Source organism: Herpailurus yagouaroundi, unplaced genomic scaffold, assembly GCF_014898765.1.
Source record: "Herpailurus yagouaroundi ecotype Mexico unplaced genomic scaffold, PumYag 206, whole genome shotgun sequence".
Lineage (NCBI taxonomy): Eukaryota > Metazoa > Chordata > Mammalia > Carnivora > Felidae > Herpailurus > Herpailurus yagouaroundi.
In genome coordinates this window covers 636,135-659,556 of record NW_024412437.1, presented here as the reverse complement: position 1 = coordinate 659,556, position 23,422 = coordinate 636,135, and the positions used below count along the sequence as shown (strand labels likewise).

The 23,422-nt window shown below is 36.4% G+C and overlaps 1 protein-coding gene across 7 annotated transcripts in view; it reads right to left on the bottom strand.

The window, feature by feature from the left end:
• Window positions 1–23,422, bottom strand: part of TANC2 (tetratricopeptide repeat, ankyrin repeat and coiled-coil containing 2) — a 371,370-nt gene that overhangs the window by 315,315 nt on the left and 32,633 nt on the right. The window contains exon 1 of one of the 7 annotated variants that reach the window (XM_040452034.1): window positions 11,344–11,365. The exons of the other annotated variants lie outside the window; for them this stretch is intronic. The gene's annotated coding sequence lies outside the window, so the exon portion shown is untranslated. Of the gene's footprint in view, window positions 1–11,343; window positions 11,366–23,422 lie in introns of those variants that run through there. 7 annotated transcript variants of the gene reach the window in all.

Here is a 23,422-nt window from a genome sequence, read left to right as displayed (position 1 = left end):
ATGAATATACAAACATCAACAAAATATGTAAAATATTCTGTATGTATGATCTCTTTTAGTCCCCAACGAAACCTCAAGATGGGTGGTATTTGCTTTGTTTTAAAGAAAAATTTGAGATAAAGGAAAGTAAAATAGCATGCTTACAGTTATACAGCTAATATAAGCCTAAGACCATATTTGAACCCATGCTTTTGGTCCTCCTCTTCAGTGCCTATTCTTATACAAGAGACACAATCTATTTAAAACATTAACTGAAACTATGAAAGTTCTAAATCTAATGATCCTAATTAAAAGTCTCAAGTATTATTCCATTTGACTCTGGTTTTTGAAATAATGCCTTTTAACTCATTTTACCTTAATCTAGTGAGTTCACAAAAAAAAAGAAAGAAAGAAACATACTGTTACAGGTTGACTTTAGTCTTTGCAAATGTACCAAGAAAAATTACGACAAAACACACTGAGGAGGAAAAGAAAAGATACCCTGCTTTAGTGGACTCTATGACATCCTACCCAGATCCCTGTAACAGGATCAGAGTACACATTCCTCAGGTGTTAATTAATGGCTCAGAGCTGTTCCCACCTTCAGAGAATGATCTAGGCTAACTAGAGCCACCAATGTCTTTTTAATACAGAGGTACAAAAGACCATCTCCTTTAACTCAAAGGGGACAACATTGTGGTATGACTTATGCTCCAAAGCTCTCACCCAACTCTTCCTACACTTGATTTTTCTTCAAATACTCATCTGTAAATGATATACCTGTTTGTCCCCCCACTAGAATATAAGCTCCATGAAGACATGAAAATTGCCTGTTTCATTGCTGCACACCCATAACTGGAGAATAGTGCCTGATAAACAGTGGATGCCAAATATATATTGATTGAATTAATCAATTATATTTCTTCAGTTTGTATATCACTGTCCAAATCAAATCCCTTATAAGGGAAACCTGGTCTTAACTCTTTTTATCCTCAATGCCTAGCTCATGGGAGGCTCTCAACACTTCTTGAATGAGTAAATAAATGAATGAATAATTGAGCAAAGAACTGGATTCATCAGATTACTAACCTGTTAAAGAGGTAAGGGGACACAATACAAGTAAATTTCAATAGACAAGAACAGGTTATGAATTAACTGTAACAATGGGCACTACTTAGGATGATTAAGCACCAGGGAAACAGAAATTCTCTAGGCAAGTTCAAATATTTATATGAGAAACAGACAAGAAAATTCTAGTCATACTTCAAACTTCTGCCTAACTCAGAAGTTATATAGCTATATACATATAACTTTGAATATATATGTACAGTTCTTCAAAGTCTCAAAATGAAAAAAAATTAACAGCACAGATTATGTGACTAAACCATTATTTAAAATTTACTAGACCAGGAGCCAAACATAAATAAAAATCTCATGTCTAAAAATAAGCCAAGATAATATTCTAAGGTTAACTTAAGTAAAAAACGATGATGTATGCAATAAAATAATTACAATGATCACTTTTTGAAGTGTAGAGATTTTTTTCTTTGCTAGTCCTAAAATATTTTATAAAAGTTGACTGAAATGTATAAAGAATAAAATGAGGGGCGCCTGGGTGGCGCAGTCGGTTAAGCGTCCGACTTCAGCCAGGTCACGATCTCGCGGTCCGTGAGTTCGAGCCCCGTGTCGGGCTCTGGGCTGATGGCTCAGAGCCTGGACCCTGTTTCTGATTCTGTGTCTCCCTCTCTCTCTGCCCCTCCCCCGTTCATGCTCTGTCTCTCTCTGTCCCAAAAAAATAAATAAACGTTAAAAAAAAAAATTAAAAAAAAGAATAAAATGAAACATAAAATACTTATTTAAAACTAATTATCCATCTCATAGTTATACTTTGATAAAATGACTTTCTTATTCAAGATAACACATCACCAGAAAATTTATTGTAATAAAATATTAATATAGAAACTCCACAAAATTGAAGCTAAGTGGGAAATGGCAATTTCATCTAATTGGATTTATGACAGTAATATATGGCTAAATTTCATCTTACTTTTTCCAAATTATATATCCAAATTTAAAAATGGTAACTCTCTCAGGAGAAATCATCAAATAAATTCCTGGCAAGTAAAAGTCTCTGGCAGTAAGATACCAAAGAAGCCATTCACATCCCCCCAGTCATTTCTAATTGTCTTAAACTTAACTGATTCAAACATTATGTTATCTGCATGGCCCCTAAGCATTTTATGCTTATGACACCTGATCTAAACCATTCAAGAAAAGTATTGACTATTTTCTAAATGGTCCACCAAGGCTGGAGACTCAACCTATTACTCAATATAGTCTTGCACTATCTTATTCATAAAAATGTTTATGTAATAATAACGAAATCAAATTAACTATTAAGCACTTCTGCACTACTCAGGCTAAATAATTATGGTATTCCCATTAGCTTTTCCACAGAGGGTATCTTTCAGTATAAGCCAGCTTTCTTAAAAAAATCTTTTTCTATATCCTTTTCCATTTTGAGTGCTTGGTATTATTTTTATTCTCATTTTTGGTTTTGTGATGGATTGGCCTATTCTTATATTTTTGTTTTCCAATTCTAGAAACAAGTTTCTTGACATTAGAACTATGCCTAGTGGATAAACTACACCATTCAAGTGCTTTTAAAGTTCCATGGGATCTGAAGAAAATGTTTCAAATAGTAAGAAAATAAAAAGTAAGGAAAGGTAATAAAGTAAGACATTATCTGTAGAACTCTAATTACAAAAACAAGAATGCATAGTGATCCAAATGATGGATTAATGAGTATTATCCTTCCTTACCCAGACAACCAACAAAACCTCCTTTTATGATTTTCTCCACAATGCTAATTTGGATAATGCCTTCAGAGACCCCTTGAAAACAACCTGTTGGTATGACTATGAAAAAGTAAATTATATATGTTTAAAGTAAATGTTACCCATTTTCCAGCATGTATCAACCTAGAGCTTCCCTTCAGAGAAATTTTTGTAAGGGAACAAAACATACACAATCACACATTTACAAAATTTCAAAGAAATTTTTAAATATTGTATGAAAGGATGCAGTGGTTAATGATGTAGATATGATGGAAACGTTGAAAAAAAGTGGTAATATTTTATAATACATGGTTTTAATGAAACATACTAAAAATTAACACATATACTTGAATTTTAAAAATACATATTTTAAAAATATCTAAAAGACAGCATTATTCCTTACACCCTTCCGAACCTTCCTCCCCATTAAGCTAAGCTGCCTAACTTCTAAATTTCAACTCAAGCAATTATTTTAGCATAGGTAATCTGTCCAGATGGATTTACAATTGATGAGTTCTCAATTCATCCCAGATTCTGGATCTTTATATCACAGACCAAGGATCAATATGTCCTCAGTTTGCCATTCCTACCCAACTATAGCTACAAATACCATCTGAGCCCCTGAGGTGCACTGCCTAGGAAACAATGCCTGGGAAACAACCCAGATGAGATAATAGGATTTAGAAAAGGTATTCAGTGGATAAATTGCTTTATTATTACACAGTATTGTTCACTACAAAAAACAGGGGGAAAAAAAGAAGGAAATAGAAACATCTGGAATTTTCTAAAAGAATGATTCAACAATGAAATAAATTATCACTGTTATATCCTCCTTTGCTTTTCTTATCACTTTGCCTTAAAGTGTTGCATCAACTTTCAAGACACAAGTTTGGAGACACCAGCTTTCTAGCCACTGTTTTTTGTTTTTTGTTTTTTTTAAGCCCTCAGAGAACACATTTGAGAATACAGGAATTTTCATTTTCTGCCCAAAATGTCAGAGAAGAATACTGTCAAAGGAAGACGTTTTACAAGTATTAGATGAGAAGATGAATACAAAAAGAGAGACAAAAGCACTCTCAACTCTTATGAAGGTGAAATTGATCACGTAAAATATCTCAGACTATGAGTCTTCAGATAACCTTATGACAGATGAATTTTCTCACATTCAATAATCAATGAGTGAATCCTAGAAATGCAAGGTCATTCACAGAAATGAACCATCAATATGCGAAAAATCAATCAATGTAATACACCATACTAATAAGGGACAAAACTCTAATAATCACCTCAACAACAACAACAAAAAAGCATTTGACAAAAGCCTATACCCTTCTATGACAAAAACACTAAACACACTTAGAAGGAAATTTCCTCAATCTGATAAAGGGCATCTATGAGAAACCTACAGCTAATATCCTACTTAATGCTGAAAGACATTACTTCCCCCCAAGATTAAGAATAAGACAAGGGTGCCTGCTGTCATCACTTCCATTCAACATTGTTACAAAAGTTCTAGCCAGGGCAATTAAGAAAAAGAAACGAAAGTATCCAAATGGGGAAGGAAGAAGTAAATCTATCTATATTCACAGATAACATGACCTTATATCTGAAAATTCTCAAGAATCCACCAAAAAAACCCATCAGAGCAATAAGAGAATTCAGCAAAGCTGCAGCACACAAAAATCAACTGTATTTCTATACACTAGCAATGAAAATCCAAAAATGAAATCAAGAAAACAATTCCATTTACAAGAGCAATGGAAAATGGAATTTTTAAAAATTTAGGAATAAAATGAGCAAAAAAGCACAAGACATGTATGCTGAAAACTACAAAGCATCATTGAAAAAACTTTAAAAAGACCTAATTAAATGGAAAGACACCCATGTTCATGAATTGGAAAGCTTAATGTTGTTGAGATGGCAATATTCTTCAAATTGATCTATAGATTCAGTGCAATACACCTAACAAAATCCCAGCTACCTTCTTTGCAGAAATCAAGAAGTCAATTCTAGAATTCATACAGAAATACAAGGGATCCAGAATAGACAAAACAATCTTGAAAAAGGACAAAGTCAATAAAATAAAGGCCCTCTCCCAAAGGCATCCATATTCTAACCTCTAGGATTTACATGACAAAAGGGACTTTGTAGAAGTGATTAAGTTAAAAAATTTAAGAAAGGGAGATTATCCTAGATTTTATCTAGATAAGCCTAATGTAATCACAAGAGTCCTTATAACAGGAAAAAACTGCAGAACAATCTCAGAAGATGTAATGACAGAAGAAAGGTCAAAGTGATGTGGCCATAAGCCCAGAAATTCAGGTGGCTTCCAAACAGTGGAAAAGGCAAGGAACAGATTCTCTCCGAATGTCTCCAGAAGGACTACAACTATGCTAAAACCTTGTTTTTAGCCCATATACAACCCATTTCAACCTTCTGATCTCCAGAACTGTAAAAAATATAATATCTTAGTGTTGTTTTAAACTACTAAATTTATGGTAATTTGTTACAAGAACAACAGGAAATGAATACAATCACAATAGCAACAAACATGTATAACATAGTTATTATTACCACATAACAATGTCTCAAACACCTATAAAAGCGTGCAGCTGCCACACTAATAATGTACCTGTCCAAGTTTCTTCTTATTTAAGAACTGTTTATTATGCTACTCTAGATCTATCTTTTTATATGTAAAAGCAAAAGTTCTCAGTTCTCAGGGAAAACAGTTGATTTTTTTTGGGGGGGGGGAGGCACCAGTTTAAAGTAATTCTATACTTCTTACATCAAGTTATTCCACATCATTTAACTCAGCTCTATAGTCAAACCAAAAGACATTCAACTAATAATACATAGTTGTGACAAAAATAAACCTCACACACTGATTAAAAATTTACACCATAGCTATAGAGTTCACAAGACACCTGAGTCTCATAACATATCACAAAAAACAACAGCATTGGGGTGCGCCATGGATGTACAACGTGTACAGAAATCTAAATCTTAGCCTCAAATCTTGTTATTAACCTATACAATCTTAAAGTTTTCTAGTTAGATCACCAAAGAAAAAGATGGGCACATAAATAGAAGTGTGGCATGCAACAGCACAGGAAAATATACATAAAACTTTTTTCCTCCAGATTTTAGGAAGTGGTTTCAACAAATATAGTGATACAGATGAAGGCTTTTGAGTTCTAGGCATCAATTTCCTCCGGTCTTTCGTTTCCTTTCACCAAATGAGAATACTGGACCTATCATTTCAATCACTCTCTGACCAAACTCCCTAGCCCCTTTGTTCTCTGGTTCCATACACCAGACAAAAATCAAAATTCAAGCTGATTCTACTCTGCCAAGGCCATTAAGCACTACTGGAGAAAAGTCATGTCAGCAGACTAGACTGATACACTAGAAATCCACAGTTGCAAATTTCAACTGACCCTTTTCACTGTTTAGCAATTTACTGTTTTTCTCTAGTCAATTCCTTCTCAACACTGTTTGACCTCTCATTTCTCTCCATCACTCTCAGCCAATGGTTTTGGCTCCTATTAACACAAAGAAAAACACATGTCTTCAAAATCATAAGAACTCCTTCAACTACCTACCAACAAACCTACAAATTTAAGCCAATTAACACACCTTCTCCTCCTATTAAAATAAATATATTAATTAGGTGAAGGGGATTGAGAGTATACTTATCTTGATGAGCACTGAGTAATGTATAAAATTGCTGAATCACTATATTGTACACCTGAAACTAATTTAATACTCTATGTTAACTACACTGGAATTAAAAATTTTTTTAAAGAAAATCATATAAATTCCTTCCAGAAGAAAGTGTTATCAATCTAAATAGGATAAAAATAAATGTACTCTGTCACTAACACTATAAAAATAGATAGGTAGATAGATAAATGTATTACTTTCAAATTCTCTACCTTTGCTCTATACTCCACCCGCTTCCATTCTTCTTGGGACCTTTTATATTTTTACTTCTTCTGTATTTTGAACTTCTTCCTTTAATGGCTCCTTCCATCAGCATTTCCCTATGCTCAAAAATCCTCTCAACTTTGAAAAATAAAAATCCTTTCTTAATACCTCCCTTTCTAGTTAATCGATTGCCATTACTCTGTCACCTATTATCTGGATATCACTCTCCTCTAATTGTAGCTACTACTTTCTAGCCCAGTAAATCAGCACTGTCACTAAGTTGTTTATTCATCTTTTATCCTTTCTAATTCACCTAACTTTTCTAACCAGTCAGAATATACCTTCACTCATGCCACAGACTAGATTAGTTCCGCCAATTATAACTCCCAAAACTTAAACACCTTGTTCCTGATCTTTTATAATACTAATAAATTACAATGTTCAACTTCCACACTAAACATACGAGTGTCCTATGAGGCAAAAGACCATGCTTGTCAGGTTCACTGCCATCCTTGTACTTACACACTGACTGGCACATTCTAGAGGCTCAATAAATCATGAATAAATGGATGGCAAATCAAGACCAAGCCATACCCTACATCTGGTGATAAACATAGAAAATATTGTAAATCAATATGAAGCATATTTTCTTAAAATGCTTCAGAATAAAGGGAACATGTACCCACTCATTCATTCAGCAAACATGTATTTTCATGCTACCAAGCACCAGGTACTGTCCTAGGTGTTAATGATAAAAAGCAGTCCATTCTCTCATGGAGTTTATGATCCAGCTAATCAAAGGAAAGGGATGCCCTTTCAAAGGATCTAATTCAAATCCAAAAGACAATACAGTAAGAGATGGCCTTCATAAAACAGGGACAGAAAACAACCATTTTCTTTAAAAAAGCATGAAATTGGGGCGCCTGGGTGGCTCAGTCGGTTAAGCGGCCGACTTCAGCTCAGGTCATGATCTCATGGTCCGTGACTTCAAGCCCCATGTCGGGCTCTGTGCTTACAGCTCAGAGCCTGGAGCCTGTTTCAGATTCTGTGTCTCCCTCTCTCTCACCCTCCCCCGTTCATGCTCTGTCTCTCTCTGTCTCAAAAAAAAAAAAAAAAAAAAAAAAAAGTTAAAAAAAATTTTTTTTTAAAGCATGAAATTAAAAGATAAAAAGAGAGATAAGAGACATAAGGAAGGTTTATCTAAAAGGTAACACACACACACAAACATACACACAAAACCCACAGTAGATATGTATGAGGAAGAGGTGATACTGTGAAAAATCAATCAATTCAGCAATGCAGGGGGAAAGTTTGATATACTTAATAAATATTTGATATACTTAATATATACGAATATACCTGATATACTTAATATACCAGAATCAGAAGCCAGCTCCTGATAAATACTAATCTGCTTTCTATGGATTTACCTATTCCAGATTTTTCACATAAGTAGGTTTCCAATTATTTTTAAATATCATAATTTAAATTTTTCTTCAAAAAATCATTTCTTCTAACTTTTCAATCTGTAAACCAAAACTTACATGCAATATCCTCCTGCTCTTAATCTTCATTATATATGTAGTTAAATCTCTTGTTCTCTCCTTCCTTCAACTAAGAGTTATCATTTTCTACTATATATCAGGCAATATTCTAGGTATTAGAAATATAAAGCTCTATTTTATTTTATTTTACTTTACTTTTTACTTATTTATTTTATTATATTTTTATTTCATTTATTTTAGTGTATTTTGAGAGTGGGAGGAAGCAGCAGAGAGAGGGAGAAAGAATACCAAGCAGGCTCCATGCTGCCAGTACAGAGCCCGACACAGGGTTCAACCTCACAAACCATGAGATCATGAGATCATGACCAGAGACAAAATCAAGAGTTGGATGCTTAACCATCTAAGCCACCCAGGCACCCTGGAAATATAAAGCTTTAAAACAAAAGCCAGACAAGATTTTTGCTAATTTAGAAGGGAAAAGAAACAATAAGTAAACAAATGAATACATGATCTAATTTCAAGGAGTGAAAAATGCTATGAAGACAAATAAAGAAGGGCAACATTTAAAGAGTGAGAGAAGGTGCTATCTTACACAAATAAGATCAGGGAAAGTTTGTCTGAGAGGATGACATTTGCAGAGATCTGAATGAAATGAGAAGGTAATCTTTCAGAATGTATATGAAGATCAAGGCCAGAGAAAAAGCAATTACAAAAATACTGAGGCGGGAATGAGCTTGGAATGTTCAAGGAACAACAATGAAGTCCAATGTGACTGGAGAAGAATAAGAAGGAATGGTAGATGAGGCCACAGAGATAGTTAGGGTTCAGATTTTAAAGGGCACTGTAGATCTGGGTAAAGACTGAATTTTATCCTCAGTATGATGGGACACCACTATAGAATTTTGATGAAATACTGGTCCATAAAGAATAGATTGCAGGCACTCCAACTCTTAGATTGAGTCGCCCAGGAGATTATGAGGACTACCACCAGGATGACAGAAATGACATGCTATCTGGTTAGAAGCGCTATATTTTAAAGATATAACTTACAGGATTTGCTGATATGGTGATATGAGGTGTGAAGACATGAGATTAATGTTGTTTATAAATATTTTCTCCTTTTCCTTGGTCAGAGAGTTACCTAATATTCTTATAAAAAAAAACAGATTTTTGGTGTATTTGTTAAATCTATTTTTAAAAGTTCTACTTCATTGACTTCTACCTTCATGTTTTTAAATTCCTTTCTTTTACTTTTTTATTTTGTTTTTATCCAGTTTCTTAGGTTCAGAGTTTAATTCATTTATATGTTGTGGGCTTTAATTCACTTACACATTATGGGCTTCATTCTAAAACTGTAAAGTTTTCTACAAATAGCACTTGCACACCTCCAACACTCCCCACAGATGTTCACTTCTATATATAATCTATCATTCTGCTGATTATCTTTTAAGCTGGGGCGGAGGTGGCAGGGAGGCATTTTAAGACAGCGTTTTAAAATTTCCCAAGTATTTCAATTTTTTGTTGTTTTAGCTCTTCCTTTTGTAGTCAGGAATGTGTTTCTTAGATTTCTGCTTTGCAAAATTTGAGATTTTGGGGGGCCTAGTACATGTTTAGTTTTTGAAAATGTTCCACTGCTTTTTAAATGAATGCTCTTTGTTCATGGGCAGGATATGATAAAAAGGTATTCAAGCATAAGAAGAGAAGAACTATACTAGATAGCTTTTATGAACACAGCACTGTACCACAATGATCAAAAGGATACACTTGCTGTCCTACTACTTCCTAGATATGTTATATTGGGCAAGTTACTTAAACTCTCTATATCTTACAGATGGCTGTGAAATTAAATAATTCATGTAAAAACTTAGCACAGTTCCTGGCTTATGAAAAAGCCCATTATATATTATTTTTTATAGTAAAAGCCCATTAAATATTGGTCACTATTATTTTAGGAGGCTTCAAAGTCAAAAATTGTATAACTATTTTATTAAGATTTAACAAAAATAAAGACATTTATGTAAATTAGAGAGTCAAACATACTGCTATCTCAGCTTGTCTAACTCCTACTCATCCTTCAAATTTTAGCTCAGACATCTCCCAGAAGACTCCCAGGACTACCCCAGCCAAGTTCTGGTTACCTATCCCTCCTCTGTCCTTCTCATATAATAAACACTTACATTCTATCATAATTGCTTTTTTAACTGTTCCCTCTACTAGCCTATGAATGCAAAAATTCAATTTTTTATCTCTGCACATTCTGTGTCCAACACATAAAAGGTGCTCAATAAATATTTGCAGAATGAAGACATAAACTAACACAGTAATAACTAGATTACAAAGAAAATGAATTGCAATGACATCTTGCCCTAGTCCATCCCCTCCCAGGACAATTAGCAAATCACACACACACACACACACACACACACACACACACACACACACACACTCACCCCACATCACACCAGGACCCTGATCCATAAAAACCCAGGATATAGAGATTATCAATGCAATAGTAATTCACCAGAGTTCTGCTCTAAGAGGCAATTGATATTAGCAACATAAAGATTGGTTTACCTTATAAATATATCATTCTGAAACTGAACTATTTGCAAGAATTGAACGACCCGTACCCCCGTCTTGACAAAAACACCCCTTTTTAGTGAAACAAACAGACATGGTTTCAGAGAAACACATTATTGGGCTGACAGCCATAATGAACACAGTGAAAAATTCCTCTAAGCCTTATCTTCTGGAAGTGAGAAACACTCAGAGGACTCCTTGGTAACAGTAACCTAGTTTCTGTTACCCTGCGAATATACAATGTTCTGATAAATTATATCCATCACAAGAACTTCTCCCATTTGTTGGAAAAGAGGATCAAGAAATAATCTTTGAACCCCAAATTGGAAATACTCAGAATCCACAATGCGTTAGACTCAACCCCACAGCATTCTTTCAAATATCTCCTATCTTCCCCGAGACTGGTGAGATAGCAAGTGAAAGTTTCAGTTAAGAAAAACTACGATGAATAAGCCACAACAATTTTTCAGTTGGTCTATTTGCTGTACCTGGTTCACTCAACAAATACCCACAATATCTGAATGGAGTGGGACTCATAAGATGCACTGTGGAATGCCCAGGATTTCTGAAAGAAGCTTAGGGTTAAGAAAGTAGAAGTTACTACACTTCAGCAGTATGCTGGCCCTCCAAGCCTGACCAGTACCGATGAACTATTTGCTAACAACTGTGAAACTATAATTTTATAAAAAGAAATACAGTAAAACCTTGGTTTGTGAGCATAATTTGTTCCAGAAACACACTTGTAATCCAAAGCACTTGTATATCAAGGCAAATTTCCCTATAAGAAATAATGGAAACTCAGATGATTCATTCCACAACCCAAAAATATTCACATAAAAATGATTGCAATGCTGTAATATAATACAAAATAATAAATAAAACACAAAATATAAAGAAAATAAATTAACCTGCACTTACCTTTGACAACCTTTGTAGCTAGTGTGAGGGAGACAAGAAAGAGGAGGGTTATTATGTAGGATGACTTTCACTATCACAAAGGAAATCACTGCTATCTACTGGCTCAATGGAATCTTTTTCTTTTTGTGCAACTTTAACAAGAAACCTATCCAACAACACTTGCTTTTGCCTCTTTTTGAAGATTTTGCAGAAATGTGACACTGCATTGACTATCACACAATCCCACAGCCAGAGAGAGAACCACTGCCTCAGTTGTGATCATGGGAGTTCAGCATCACATCACATACTACTCATATTGCAAGACATCACTTATTTCTCAAGTTAAAAATTATTAGAAATATTTGCTCATCTTGTGGCACACTCGCAGAACAAGTTACTCATAATCCAAGGTTTTACTGTATATACTTAGTCTTTAACTTGTTCTAGGCACACTGCTTCTAAAACCCTTGTACTTTGCTAAGAGAGTGGTAAGGTTATTTTTTGTGTTAACGAGATGACTTTTGGAAAGCCTCTGGGTAACGTAAGAATGAGGGTTGGTTGCCAAGAGAACCAAACATGTGATTGGATAGAGCTGGAACTTTTAGTCTCACCCCACAGACTTTGGAGGAAGGAGAGAAGGGCTGGAGTTTGAATCAATCACCAATGCCCAAAGATTTAATTGATTGTGTGTATGTAATGAAGTCTCCATAAAAACCCAGAAGGATGGGGTTCACAGAGCTTCCACCAGGTTGGTGAACACATGGAGATTTGGGGAGTGGGGTGCACATAGACAAAATGGAAGCTCCGTGCCCCTTCCTGCATACCTTGCCCTATGCATGTCTTCCATCTGGATGCTCCTCAGTTACAGCCTTTTACAATAAACTGATAATCTCATTAGTAAAAAGTTTCTCTGAATTCTGCAAGCCACTCTAGCACATCAACTGAACACAAGGAAGAGGTCATGGGACCTTCCAATCTATAGCCAGTAGGGTCACAAGCCTGACACCCAGACTTGCAATAGGCATCTGAAGTGGGCTGTGGGAGGGAGGGGGCAATCTTATAGCACTGAGCCCTTAACCTGTGGGATCTGACCCTATCTCTGCAAAGGGTCAGAATTAAGATAACTGTTCAGTGGTTCTGAAAAAAACATACCAGACTGACCAACTACAATTTCAGATAATAACGTACACGTTACTAAATGGGGTGCAGTATCTGACCAAGCTCCTGATATATGCTCTGTCTGCTAATTTTATACAATCAGAAGCTTTGAGGACCCAGGGGACCACCACCTATACATCTTAGCCAGCACCTTCCAAAGGGTGATGATAAACAGTTTTGATTTCAGCAATTTACCAAAATAAAAAGGGTTGATTAAAGAAGCAGCTATGAGGGAGAGGGAGGAAATTTGGCACAACAGCATGGAGACCTTCAGTTTGTCTCATCCCTGAAACACAGCTAGATCAGCACCAAACCATTTTGCACATCTAGGAAATTGATCTGAGAATTAACACAACAATCTGCATAACTTGAGCCATAGAACCTGGCAGGTACCCAGTGCAGAGAGGTGAAATGGGGCAGAGAAAAGCCGCAGAGGATAGAGAGCTGTTTTTGCAGAGAGAGAAGAGAGAAAAGGGGGAGAATGTGATACATCGGGAGAGTACAAGAAAACACTCTCCCAAAAGTAGCTAGAGAGAAAGAGAGAACGAGTGAAAACACTCACAGGGGACCAAACAAACAAGAAATCTGTTCCCCAAAACCAGTGACAGGAAGACAGGAGAGGGTTTCAATATCACCAGGATTCTATAAACAGTGCAGCACAGAGTCTGAAGTTCTAGATAGTGCTCTGGGGAGGAAGTAGGGCAAATCCCCAGGGGCAGATAGAAGGGTCTAAGGGGTCCTTGTGCCACAAGGGGAGAAGCAGTTTCCCTGCCTGGAAAGTAGAGGCCACATGACGTCCCCACTGGCAAAGGTCCCAGCAGACTCCAGAGAACAGCCATGTTTGCTGCTACTGGGACAAAGACACCAGACTGAGGTGAAACCCGGCACTGGCTGTGTGTTGTGGTTTGCCATAATGTCTGAACCTCTGCTACTGCACTGATCTCACGAACAGTGTGGGGTTCTAAAACACAACCCCATCTGAGATAAAACTCTTGAGGGAGGTGCCACCTGGCAGGCAGGCAGCTTGGACATGAACAGGGTAGCGGCGGGGAGTGGACAGAGGCCAGAGACAAAGAAAGGGTGCTTGATCAAGGAGTGACAGCAGGAAGTTCCTGTGCCAGAGACTAGGGAGTTGGGTGAAGTCATTTCCACCTCTCCTGTGCATGGGCATGCATACCACACTGATCCACCCCAGTAAGCTAAACAGCACCACCTAGTGAAGAACGGAGCCATTACAACAAGTCCCACCTAAATGCACCCTCCAAGCACATCTCCTAGAAGACCAGCACAAGTCACTTCACCTATTTAGTGTCCAGACTATAGAGGACTTCATATTTTCAGTTCTAAGGAAAACTGGATGTAACTTCATTCAGGTTTAATTCTGTCTGCTCGTTCATTTATTAGTTTTTTTTTTATTCCGTTTTCATTTAAATTGGTTTTTTTTCCTTTTTTTTCTTGGATACTGAAAGAGAAAATTTTATTTTTATATTCTTTTTTTGAATTTTTTCAATTTGTAATTTTTTTTTTACTTTTTAAAATTTTTTATTCTATTTAATTTTCTTTATTTCATTTTATTCTATAAGTTTTTTTAATTTTTTAATTTTTTACCTTTTTTCTCTTCTTTCCCCTTTTTCTCTGTTCTTTTAAGCTTCTTTCAACAAGCAGACCAAAACACACCTAGGATCTAGCTTCCTTTGAGTTTTTTGTTTTGTTTTAAATTTTTTAATTTAAATTTTTTATTTTATTTTTTTTTCTTCTTCCAAAATGATAAAACAAAGGAATTCACCCCAGAAGAAAGAACAGGAAGAAATGACAGCCAAGGGCTTAATCTACACAGATAGAAGCAAGATGTCTGAACTAAAATTTAGAACCACGATAATAAGAATACCAGCTGCGGTTGCAAAAAAGCATGGAATCCCTTTCTGTGGAGATAAAAGAAGTAAAATCTAGTTAGGACAATATTAAAAATTCTATTAACAGAGATGAAATCTCAAATTGATGCCATGTTGACAAGGACGGATGAAGCAGAGCAGCGAATCAGCGATAAAGAAGAAAAAATTATGGAGAATAATGAAGCAGAAAAAAGGAGAAATAAAGGCAAAAGAGCACAATACAAAACTCAGAGAACTCAGTGACTTGTTAAAAAGGAATAATATCCAAATCATAGGAGTCCCAGAAGATGGAAGAGAGAGAAAAGGGGACAGAAGGTTTATGTGAGCGAATTATAGCAGAAAACTTTCCTAATATGAGGAAGGGGACAGGCATCAAAATCCAAGCAGCACAGAGAACTCCCATTAGATCCAACAAAAACCGACCATCATCAAGGCATATCACCGTCAAATTCACAAAATACAAAGACAAGAAAAGAATTATGAAAGCAGCAAAAGAAAAAAGTCCTTAATGTATATGGGAAGACAGATCAGGTCTGCAGCAGAACTATCCACAGGAACTTGGCAGGCCATAAAGGAGTGGCAGGATATTCAGCAACGTGCTGAATTGAAAAATATGCAGCTAAAAATTCTTTACCCAGCAAGTCTGTCATTCAAAATAAAAGGAGAGATAAAGAGTTTCCCAAACAAAAACTAACAGTTCGTGATGACTAAACCAACACCACAAGAAATTTTAAGGGAAACTCTCTGAAGGGAGAAAAGATGAAACTAAACAAAAAAGACCAAAAGCAACAAAGACTAGAAAGGACCAGAGACCACCACCAGAAACTCCAACTCTACAGGCAACATAGTGGCAATAAATTCATATTTCACAGAGCTCACTCTAAATGTCAATGGACTAAACACTCCAATCAAAAGACAGAGGGTAACAGAATGGATAAGAAAACAAGATCCATCTATATGTTGTTTACAAGAGACCCATTTTAGATGTAGGCACATGCAGATTGAAAATAAGGGGATGTAGAATCACCTATCATGCTAATGGTTGCCAAAAGAAAGCTGGAATAGCCATACTTCTATCAGACAAGCTAGATTTTGAAATAAAGACTGTAACAAGAGATGACGATGTGTATTATATCATAATTAAGGGGTCTATCCACCAAGAAGACCACAATTGTAAACATTTATGTCCCCAACGTGAGAGCACCCAAATATATAAATCAATTAATCATAAACATAAAGAAACTCATTGACAATAATACCCTAATAGTAGGGGACTTCAACATCCCACTTACAACAATGGACAGATCATCTAAGCAGAAAATCAACAAGGAAACATGGCTTTAAATGACACGCTGGGCCGGCCGGACTTAACAGATACATTCAGAACATTTCACCCTAAAGCAGCAGAATATGCATTTTTCCCAAGTGCACATGGAACATTCTGCAGAATAGATCACATACTGGGACACAAATCAGCCCTCAACATGTACAAAAAGATCAAGATCATACTGTGCATATTTTGAGATCACAACACTGTGAAACTCGAAATTAACCACAAGAAAAAATGTGGAAAGACAATGAATACTTGGAGATTAAAGAACATCTTACTAAAGAATTAATGGGTTAACCAAGAAGTTAAAAAGGAAATTAAAAAATACATGGAAGCCAATGAAAATGATAACATGACAGTCCACTCCTGGGATGCAGCAAAGGTGGTCATACCAGGGAATTATATAGCAATCCAGGCCTTCCTAAAGAAAGAAGAAATGTCTTAAATATACACTCTAACCTAACATCCTAAAGACCTGGAAAAAGAGGGGACCTGGGTGGCTCAGTCAGTTGTGCGTCTGGCTTCAGCTCAGGTCATGATCTCACAGTCTGTGAGTTCGAGCCCCACGTCAGGCTCTGTGCCGACAGCTCAGAGCCTGAAGCCTGCTTCGGATTCTGTGTCTCCCTCTCTCTCTGCCCCTTCCCCGCTCACACGCTGTCTCTCTTTCAAAATAAAATAAAAACATTAAAAAAAATTTTTTTTGAAGCCCTGGAAAAAGAACAGCAAATAAAACCCAAAACTAGAAGAAAGGAAATAGTAAAGATTAGAGCAGAAATCAAGGATATCGATTTCAAAAAAAAAAAAAAACAACAACAACAACAAAACAGTAGAACAGATCAATGAAACCAGGAGCTGGTTCTTTAAAAGAATTAACAAAATTGATAAACGCTAGCCAGTTTGATCAAAAAGAAAAAGGAAAGGATCCAGATAAATAAAATCACAAATGAAAGAGACCACAACCAACACTGCAGAAATACAAACAATAATAAGAGAAAATTATGAGCAATCATATGCCAACAAACTGGACAATCATTTAAGAAATGGTCAAATTCCTAGAAACATATTAACTACCGAAACTAAAACAGGAAAAAATAGAAAATTTGAACAGACCCATAACCAGTAAAGAAACTGAATCAGTAATCAAAAATCTCCCAACAAACAAGAGTCCAGGGCTGGATAGTTTTCCAGGGGAATTCTATCAAACATTTAAAGAAGAGTTAACACCTATTCTTTTGAAACTGTTCCAAAAAAAAAAGAATGGAATGGAAACTTGCAAACTCATTCTATGAGGCCAGCATTACCTTGATTCCAAAACCAGACAGAGACCCCCCCCCAAAAAGGAGAACTACAGACCAATTTCCCTGATGAACAAGGATGCAAAAATTTTCAATAAGATACCAGCAAACTGGATCCAACAATACATGAAAAGAATTATTCACCACAATCAACAATTATTCCTGAGATGCAGGGCTGGTTCAATATCTGCAAATCAATCAATGTGGCACATCACATTAATAAAAGAAAGGATAAGAACCACCTCTAAATAGATGCAGAGAAAAGCATTTGACAAAACACAGCATCCTTTCTTGATAAAAAAACTCCCAAGAAAGTAGGGATATAAGGATCATACCTCAAGATCATAAAAGCCATATACAGAAGACCCACCACTAATATCATCTTCAATGGGGAAAAACTGAGAGCTCTCCCCTTACAGTCAGGAACATGACAAGGATGTCCACTCTCACCACTGTTATTCAACATAGTGCTGGAAGTCCTAGCCTTAAAAATCAGACAACACAAAGAAATAAAAGGCATTCAAATCAGCAAGGAGGAAGTCAAACTTTCACTCTTCACAGATGGCATAATACTCTACTTGGAAAACCCAAAAGAGGAATGCTTTTGCACTGCTGGTAGGAATGTAAACTGGTGCAGCCACTCTGGAAAAGCGTATGGAGGTTCCCTCCAAAATTAAAAATAGAACTACCCTACAACCCAGCAATTGCACTACTAGGTATTTATCCAAAGGATACAGGAGTGGTTTCAAAGGGGCACATGCACCTCAATGTTTATACCAGTGCTATCGACAACAGCCAAAGTATGGACAGAGTCCAAATGTCCATCGAATGATGAATGAGTAAAGAAGATGTGGTATATATATATATATGTATAAAATGGAATATTACTCAGCAATCAAAAAGAATGAAATCTTGCCCTTTGCAACAACATGGATGGAACTAGAGTATATTATGCTAAGCAAAATAAGTCAGTGAGAGAACGATAAATATCATAGGACTTCACTCATATGTGGACTTTAAGATACAAAACAGATCAACATAAGGGAAGGCAAGCAAAAATAATATAAAAACAGAGGGAGACAGACCATAAGAGACTCTTAAATACAGAGAACAAACTGAGGGTTGCTGGCGGGGTGCTGGGTGAGGGGATGGGCTAAATGGGCAAGGGGCATTAAGGAAGACACTTGTTGGGATGAGCACTGGATGTTACGTGTAAGTGATGACTCACTAAATTCTATTCCTGAAATCATTATTATACTATATGTTAACTAACTTGGATTTAAATTAAAAAAAAAAAAAAAAGCAACACCAGCTATGAGGCAGGAGTAATAGTTAGTGTAAAAAGAGAATAGAGTTACAGAAATCCCAGGAATTTTTCACATTTTCAAAAGACTGTTCTGTCACAATTATTTAAGGGACCATATTGAGTTTGTTTTAAAAACAGGCATGACAATCAAGTCTTAGAGTCTGTACAAACATCCCAACATCTAGTAAAGACATAACTATCTAGAAGGACTTACAAAAAATAGGAGAAACAATTTTTTTTTTTTAATGACAGAGAGAGAGAGAGAGAGAGAGAGAGAATGCAAATGAGTGAGAGTGGGGGTGGGGGGTAAGCAGAGCTCACCCAAAGAGAGGCTCATGTTCATCCAAAGCAGGCCTTGAACTCATCCGATGTAGGCCCTGAGCTCACCCAAAGCAGGGCTCACCTGATGCAGGACACAAGCTCACCAGATTCGGGACTTGAACTCACGAACCATGAGTTCAAGACCTGCACCCAAGTCAGATGCTTAACCAACTGAGCCACCCAGGCGCCCAGGAGAAGCAATTATTTAAGGTATTCTCTGAAGTTAAGTCTTTCTATCAAGGAAACAAACTCAATCCTCACTGGGTTAAGCAAAATAGAGAACTTTCTGTTTATTTTAGAGAATGATCAGGGGTAAGGTTGACCTCTGCTGCAACCAAGGCTTGAGGATATCACAAGAATCCAACTCTTGATTGCTTCACCCACACTGGACCTATTCTCGGCCTCCACACTGTGGTCCCCCAACAACTTCAAACTCCCATCATCAGCACACCCAGTCCAGCAGAAGAGAGCAAGGTCTTTGTTCTAAGATTCACTCCAATCAGGTGGTTTAGGTAATGTGTGTAGTACTGAAGAAACCAATGTGACACACTGATTGGCTAAGGCCTATGTCCTCACCCTCTAGCCCCACTCAGGCCAGGTGAATGGAGTACTGAGAAATGGCATCTCACACTAAAATCAAAGCTTCTAAACCAACAGGAAAGCAGAATGTAAGTTAAGGAGACAAGAATGTCTCTCATGGTGCTATATTGCCTAAAGGAGAAAATTAAAACCATCACTTGGATGAGTGTCAGCTCTACCATAACTCAATTAAAGAAGCTATGAGGCAGACCCAAAAATTCTCAAACAAGGAACAGACCCAGAGAGGACTGTGCTCAAAGGCCTAATTTCACCACCTTTAGAGAAAAGATCTTTGAAAGACTAAGCAAATATTACAGACAGACTGTATGGCTGTCACTAAGCCCTTGCCAAGGTGAGTAGAGAGAACCTGCCAGGCCTTAGCATCTTATATCAGCAAGAAAATAGCAGAGGCACCTGTGTGTACTGGAAAGGCAGGTACCCAATCTATAGCCTAGTTTTGGAGAGAGATGGGGAAGGCCTGCAAGCAGCAATTTCAAACAATGCTGGAAAAATCAGTGTCCCTGTAATGACTTTTTACCACCTCAATAAGCCTTTGCACAATAACCCTTTATATACCCACCTCAGATGACTGAGGGGGCAATAATGTATCAAGATGATTTGGAGAAAATAAACATATGGCATTCCCTATTCAGAAACTATCAAGAGAAAGACTAATTAACTGTTAATAAGTATGAATTTTATCACTGAGGTAAATGATTATCCAAAAATGTAAGGAGTTTGTATGGAGGTACTTTCATAAATATAGATTGATAAAAACCTCATACATGTCCTTAACAGCATTAAATAGAATATCACAGAGCAACAAGAGTGATCTTTAAACTATGATCACAGTATTCATTATTGTTAGTGCATAATCAACAGCTTCTAGCCCTAAACCACTGAGGCAAAATCTAGGAGGAGTGGAGGTCATCAGAGTTCTGTACGTGTATCTGAAGCAGTCTTGATTTACATACCCTTAAAACTTGAGCCACTGCTCCCAAATGAGAGTGGAATATTGGTATAAAGTGGGAAGATTTGTAGCATCCTATAGCAGTAAAGGAGAGAAAGTGAACACTTCTCATAGGGAAAACTAAAGGTAATGATGTTCTCTATTCCAGGAATGTCAGAAATTATCACTAACTAATGGGATATTGTATAAGGGACTACAGTACTCCAGTAAATGGGTTTTGCAAACAGCTGTATACTATCTCAGAAGTAATATCTAATGATTCAGAGGGATACTTGCCAGCTTATATGGTACAACCAAACCAGGGCCAGAACTGGCAGGGAAAAGAAGGGAGAGTAACCATCCCTGCCTGCTAACTGACACTAATAAGCAAAGATGAGCCAGTAGTGCTCCAAGTGGGAGCAGAGAAGAGCCTCATTCACCGACCACGTTTAACAACACATATCACCATCCCACAAGTGAGGAGGACAGAATAATCTTAACAAGAGGGAACGGATACTTAATGCTCCTTAGGCATTAAGGGGTCCTTAGTTACTTCTCAAAGAAAAGGAAGACACCTCCCACTACCACACATGGAAGCAATGAGTTCCCTTTCACATACTCTAATGCAGAAGCCTCAGTTTGTGGATTGTGCCTGCGATATATCTAGGACAAGGGTATGAGAATGGTATCAGTACTGCAGGACAGGAGAAGGGTAGAGAGAACACAGAGTGTGAAGGGCTGGGAAGAAATCACAGTTCAGTTATAGAATGAAACACTTCCTCTGGACCAGAGAGTCCAACCAAAATTCTGATCTATGAACTGAGGATGCCCAGAAAGGACACTTTCTATGTGGCCTGGCAATGCCACATAGTGTCAGTGGGGCATACACTCTACTGACTAAAGGCAAAAGAAGTATTCCATTTTACAAGGAGTCACAGGATTCAACTAAGGGGAAGAGAGTAACAGGACTGAGTCTTCTCCTCTACTGATGCAAGCCATTTAATGGTTATTGGTCTATTCGGGTTTTCTATTTCTTGAGTCAATTTTTGAAAAATGTTTTTTAAGTCATCTATTCCCTCTAAGTATTAAAACAGGCTTAAAACAGTCCTATGAGCAGGAACCAAAAGAGTTTACTACAGAATGGAAGTAGTAAACTACTCTACTCACCACTCTTTCATATTTTCCATCTCTTTACCTGCACTGCACTCTGGCAATTTCTTCAAACCTATCTGCAAATCACTAATTCTCTCTTTAGCCATTTCTACTTCGTAATTTAGTGAAATATGCAGTGAACCAGAAAGGAACCTTAATGTAAACTACAGGCTTTGGGTAATAATGATGTGTCAATGTAGGTTCAATTTTAACAAATGTGTACAACTGTGGTGTGGGTTGCTGACAGTGGGGAAGGATGCATGTGTGGGGACAGGGAGTACACGAGAACTTTTGTATTTTTTGCTCAATTTTGTTGTGAATCCAAAACTGCTCTTAAAAATAAAGTTTATTAATTGCTTTTTTAAAGTAGGAAAGAAGGACCAGAAAGAGGATCAAATAATAGGGAAATGATCAAATTCTGGACATATACCATGGCATGACATATTCCATGAACCATGGAATACTATGTACAGTTTAAACAATGTGCAGTGCATCTATTTCAAGATTAAAAATTCTCCAAGTTTTATCCTTAAGTGAAAAGAAATCACAGAGTAATATGTAAAGTATGGCCTTATTATAATTTTTAAAACTATGAGTTTATAGACATATGTATGTATGCATGTGTGTGTGTATATATATATATAGATAGATATGTACGTTAGAACTGTCAGAAAATGTACATAAAACTTTACAAAGGTTCCAACATAAAATAAGTACAGTATTAAAAGGGATATAAAGGTAAAATTTTTATAAATACACTTTTTAACTTAAAAAATAATAATAAATGAAATTCAGTGTGGCATGTACTACATTCACCATCTCTGTCTAGTTCCAAAACATTTTAATCGCCTCCAAAGTATTTATTTATTATTGTCAGTAAAAATTTTTAATTATTAAGTCAGTATAAATTTTCTGTGAATCCCACAAAACAAATAAGATCTCTAAGAGTGAAGGATCAGAGAGCACTCTAGAAAAATCTTTGCCTTTCAAGTTGACTGGCTTCTCACTGAGTATCCCCCCAACCTACAATGTCTCAATACATATCCAATGGCACTACACCAAAAACAAATCCAAAATCATGAAAACGAAATTTAAAACTTTAGATCCTTTTTTAATATACACATTTTCTAATCAAATATTTTAAAGTTACATTATAGAACTGTTTTGCCACCAGGTTCAGTAAAAGGTCAAATCAACAGAGTATTTACGGAACTACCACTACCACTTCCTGCATCATTTGCTTTCCCTTGGTTTCTCCAAACCATATAATGAACCAGTCCAGCAGGACAGTGAAGTTAAAATTAACCTGCTATTTTAGAGGACTAAGTCCAGGCACTAAGCATTCTTACAAATAACATGAAGAAACAACCAAAACGCACATACACACAGTAAAAACTTTATTTTAGTAACACGTTAGCTAAAATTCTTTACAAATTATACTCTTGGGCTTACGAAAGCTTCTCTACTTCTAACACATGTGAAATACAGATGGGGAAGGCTGCCTCAAATCTTTTTCTAGTCTTAATCTACAAATAAAATTTAAAATAAAATGTCTTCTGATCTTCTAGTTATTCAATGTTCATTATGAACAAAGTATAAGGCCTTGAGAAGGCACTGGAGAAAAAAATTTTTAAGTTAATAATACTTCTTGCCTAAAAGGAGCATCCAGTCTGGTAATGAGAGTTAAGGAAAACCGAAGACGAGTACAATTA